We start from the raw sequence: 5,471 nt of genomic DNA, 5'->3' as shown, positions 1-5,471 counted from the left end.
GGTATTAGTGGCTTAAAAATGTAATTTTTTCATTACAGATTACAACTGATTAATATGAAAACTGCCAAAATGTAGCATTAACCTACAGCATAAAGGTATTTCCAAGACTTGGTTCTTTGTATACCTGATTGGAAAGTACATTGTGCTAAGTAATGCTCACCTGTTGCAGATATTTAGAAACTAATTTCTCATATATTCACAAATATATATGTTTTTTGATGCACATGTGTTTTTCTAATTGTTTGTTTTACACTGCAGTAAGAAGTGCACAGCAATAACCTTGTATTAACACACGATGGATGTTGCTTCATAGTGGTGTAGGTACACATGATATATTTTAGTGTGTCAAGAGTCAAGAGACACACTGTTTGAAACTGATATGTTTTATGTAAGGTTTTTGGCCTTTTGGCTTTTTTTTTAATATACTAATATTTAAATATGTTGAATATTTGCCCTCTAAGATAACAGATTATCCTTCTGCTATGCAAGAAATACTTGGTGGCGATGGCAGCAAAGAAGCAGAGAGGTAAATGATACAATGTTGTAGGGCTTCCCACAGATAACAAATGATAAACCTCAGATTGATGAGGTTTGGGGTGAGTTCGTGTTTAAGAAGCTCTCGGAATGATCCAGAGGGCCAAACAATTTTAATAGGATGTCTAGGAAAAGAGTGCCGGGAGATGCAAGTTCTCCAGTGAGCTCTTGTAATGGATTGGTAACAGCTTTTAACAGAGAAGTTGGGGATAGCACTTGAGAGAGGGGCTCATACTCTGAATTTCTAACCACAGGAAGGATACATGCAAAGGTAGAGGATAACAGAGGAGTTTGTGGTGGTCCTTGTGTTTCCATTTCTAAGAGGACGTTTTTTCTTAAGTGAGCTTTAGTAAAATTGAAGAGGGGCTGTCAGTCATTGGTGATGCTGGCTAGACTGGCAGCAGCAGCCCAAGCCCAGCAGCCCTGGTGCTCAGTGGGAGTGGAAAGCAGACGTACGCATGGTGCAAAGGCAGAGTGCTTGAAAGGCACAGTTCTTGCTTTAACAGTCTCTGTGTGCGTGGCAAGGGGGGTTGGTTGTTTACTCTTAAGAGCTCAGGCTAGAATTAGAAAGGAGTAGTTTAATAAATACTGAACCAGAGGTCTTTAATCTGGTTTAGCATTTGCAGAACTGGCTGAAGCGGTTTGAGAGTTAGTTATTTCTGGGAATTCGTGGAGGTGAACTTCTGAAAGACTAGAAGAAAGGCCAGCCTCCTGCCTGCTTCTTGAAAGGTTGAAAGGAGCAGTTACAGATGGGCTTTTTCAACTTCAGTTCCTCAGAAGATATTGGAACAAATGATTAAATAATAGGAAGACTAACAGCCGTTTTAGGGATTTATTTGTGACAAACATCTTCTTGCTCTCTGTGGGAAGAATCTCTCCTCCTTGGCTCTTTGGCTTGTCTTGCCCGTGCTAAGACTTTTGACACAGATTATGAGAGGTTGAGAGACATGGAGCAGGTAAAATACCATAAAAGGAAGGCCAAACTCCTTGACGTAGATGCCGAAGTGTAGGCTGGATTCTGCAGAACTTGGTTCTTGACCTAAGCCTTGTTACGTGTTTTCATTTATAATGTAGCAGGAGGTTTCATAATAAATATAGGAAAGAAATTAATAAACTCATTTCTACTATTAGTTCCTACTGTTGTCTTTGCCGTTGATTAATTGTTGACAGTGTCCAGTGTTTTTAGACAACACTGAACCCTGAGGGCTGCAAGCTTGCTGGAAGGCTGCATTTAAAATTCAAAAGGATCTTGACATATTGGGTCTCAAAAATCTTGGGTGCTATTCAGTACCAAAAAGTGAAAAAGGCCTGTGTGAATCAAATTCAAGATTCTGGAAAGGGAACTCTATATTAAGATATATTTTTCAGAAAACGGTCAGGGAGTTCATGGCTCCTCGACTGCACATGAATCAATTGGGTCTTGCCATTTTGAAAGAAGCAAAACTCTTAAGAGAACAGAAATATGCAGGTAGTCTGCAAAACAGTCCTCCTGCTGGTAGTGGTGCTGGGAAGGCCAGAACTGGGCTTGCGCCTCCAGTTTTGGGGACTGTAGTTGATGTCAAGCATGGGCCAAATGAGGCCACTCCAGCTCCTGGGAGAGCACTGAGTGTGTCAGGCAGGAGAAAGGTAGGTAAGGAGAAAAGCTGAAGGCCCTCAGGAAGAAGTTAGTGTCACTCTGCCCTCCCCCAATGCATATAGGATAAATGGTGATCAACTAAGCTAGAGCTGAGAAAGATCCAGACATGATGAGAACAACTTGAGACTGGTATCTCTGTTTCTGGAGGTTAGTCAAAGAGATGCTGGGAATGATAAGGCCGATCCTTCCAGCAGATGAATGGCATAGTTAACCACCTGAAGTCCCCTTTCATCCCATCTCCTGTTAAGCCATGATTCTGCCTATAATAAAAGACGTAAGCTCTCTGATGCTTAGGTGGTATCTAGGTCAGTAACTGGAAGTTGGCCGTGCTGCTTTTGCTCAGGGTGTCAGGGTGTTTTTGGGGAGTGTCTGTGTGTAACCTCCTTACCCTGGGAAAGCTTTTGCAGCTCTGCTCACTCTGCTTCTATTTCACTTTGATGTTTTTTTCGTTTTGTTTGGTCTTTCTTTTCCATCTTTTGGTCAGCTGTAATCAAGTTGGCCAATGGAGGGAAGAGGTCAGAGAGAGATGGCATTAAGGTTTCTGGGGACAGATGCGTTTTATGCCCCCAGGTGGTCGAGCGCCTATGCAGTGACCTGGCACCTTATTTTGACATCCTGTGTAATGGAGAGGTGCTGAGTGCTGCAAACATGGGGAGACTTCAGAAAGGGTTCAGTACCAAAAGGTTAAGTACCCAAAACCAGACAAGCGACATGCTCTCCATACGGATTATGCGCTGTTTGTTCCTCATGTTCACGTTTTAGACGAAACAGGAGAAGAGTCTGTGGGAATTTCTGAGTCTCCCTGCAGTTTGCGAAGCGAGAGCGCTCAGCTCTTCCTTGCAGGGCCCCTGTCCTCCACAAAAACGGCGCCTCGGGCTGCACCACAGCCTTGTCTTGACGCTGCCACGGCAGGCCTAGCGTGGGCAGCGCTGCGAGTGAGGTCACCAGGCCCTTTACAGCCCCTCTGGACTGGGCCTCACCTGGCGCAGGGCCTGGCACGTGTCTGCTGTAGCTCGCGATCCTGCTGTAGAGGTAGCTGTCGAAGCCAGCACGTTGCCCTTAGGCACGGTGCCTAGATCCAGCAAGTGCTATCAATTTCACACACACACACAAAAAAAGTCATGTATTAAAAGTTCATTACATCTCCCTAAAGCAATTATTTTTTAAAGTGTAGAAGTCAGAAATATTTTTTTGTGAGGCTAATATTATTTAAGCAAATATTAAATTAAAGAATGTGATGAATTTCAGACAAGAGTAATATCAAATTTATGCCTAGTTTCTGTGGAAGAAAAAATTACGTGCTGCATTTGACTTGACTTCCTTCACTCCAGTAATTACCGAGTATGTTAAATATGCAAGAGCCGTGTCACATCTGTAATTACAATTATTTGCTTTCTTGATGTATTGAGAATGGTAGAGGTAATGGCTTGACTGCAAATTTAAAGCAGGTTCTGCTGTTTAAGCTTTTTCATCCTCCATGTTGCAGATCTGTCCTTGGCAGCTGTCTGCTGTTTAAAACCAAGCATATTTTTGTCATCACCTGCAAACACTTTAATCGGCCCCAGTGCTATCACTGTGAATTAGGACATTTGCAATGCACGGCAGGCACAAAAGGAGAGGAAAGGGATTGCAGGAAAAAAAAATGGAAATGGTAGAAAAGTCAAAGTAGCTTTGACATGCCAAAATACCAGTTTTTCTGTGCTCTAAAGCAAACAAATTGATAGAGTTGTGTAGCCGGAGGCTCTGCAAACAGAGCAATACACTCAAATTCTGCTGTCAAAACTGTTTCTTAGCAGAAACTGATGGTTGCCAAACTTGTCTGATGCAGAGACAGGGGTGTCCTCCTGCATGGCAGAAAGGAAGAGGACGTCAGGGGAGGCAGGACCTCTGCACCTCCAGGCGAGCTGATGTAGGAAAGCAAAAGAAGAAGAGTTCCTGGCAGAACAGGACCCGCGGCTTGGGGCAGGTGGTGCCGGTCAGGAGGTGACGGGTGCTTACACAGGGCCTTGCTTCCGCGGCGGGGATGGCTCCCGTCCGGCCCACGTGCCCACGTGTGGCGCGGCTGCCTGTTCACTCTTTAATCCATTGCTGGGCTTGAAAGCAGGGAATAGTCTAAGCAGCACTGTGTTTTATGAAGGATATACAGCGAATTAATTACTTAACACTTAGTGCCTTTTCTGTAATAGCAGAAAGTCCTACCAAGCCTGTGGTGACAGCAGAGGTGCTGAGGCTGAGGATGCTCCTCTACCCTGAAGGAGACCAAGCCCAACCATGGGGCAGGCAGGGAAGCTTGTGAGATACAGGGCCAAGGAACCGGGGAGCATAGGATGGTAGGGATCTGAATGAGAGAGAGAAATTCTGGTGTTTGCAGGCAGATCCATATTCAAGTCAAACACTTGCACAGCTTAATGATTATTTTGTATGTAAAATATCAGGAACATGGAAAAAAAAAAAGGTATCAGTTACCAGGCCCAATTAATAAACCAATTAAAATATTAAAGCTTAGGTGTGTGATGCTGTCCTTTAAGCGAGCAGGTCAGCCTCCTCAGTTGCTAAGGAGACCGTTACTGAGAAAATTAGATTAGAATAATTCTCCTCCTATCATGAAATATGACAGGAAAGTAAATGAAAAATGCATAAGGTCAATAAAATGGGCAGGAACAGATGGAATGAGTAGCTGTTTAGAGGATGCTTCACTGAAAGTAATATTTGATAGCTGAGATGGGCCAAATTGTTGTTGTTTTTCTGGACAACCACTTCGACTTGGTTTCCTCTTGAAACGCTAAGATATTGAAATGGTCTTTTTCAGTCTTATTTAATAAAAAAAAGAGCATTTCAAGGAACATAAAGCTAGAGTAAGAGATTAAAAGATTACAAGAATGCATACAGTAAGAAGGTTGAAAAAATATATATTTGTATGTTGGCGATGTGTCGATGCTAAAGAGATGATATGTGATGTTGACAGATGCCACTGAAAAAGGTCAGGCAGTCGTTTTGTGAAAACTGTCAAGAAACTGATTTGAAAATCAGAGGCGTTTCAGGGGATTACATTAGTCATAATAAAATGTTTATTTCCATTTTTCAAAAGATAGACGTTAATTAAAGACATGTTTCTTTGTTACTTATTATAATAATCTGTCTACTTCAGAGTCTTGGAAGTCTCTAAAGTTATTTCAAAATATCAGGAAGTATCAGGCTTGTCAAGATGCATTAAGGTGATAAAGACACTTGAAAGAAATTCAGAAGGAAAGAAAGCCTCAGAGGCAATAAAAGCACAAACATTGGTAAAAGTCCAAATATA

The sequence above is a fragment of the Tinamus guttatus genome, unplaced genomic scaffold (assembly GCF_059628265.1).
Source record: "Tinamus guttatus ecotype Peru unplaced genomic scaffold, ASM5962826v1 Tinamus_guttatus_pri_ptg000843l, whole genome shotgun sequence".
Lineage (NCBI taxonomy): Eukaryota > Metazoa > Chordata > Aves > Tinamiformes > Tinamidae > Tinamus > Tinamus guttatus.
This window is presented reverse-complemented; position numbering follows the sequence as displayed.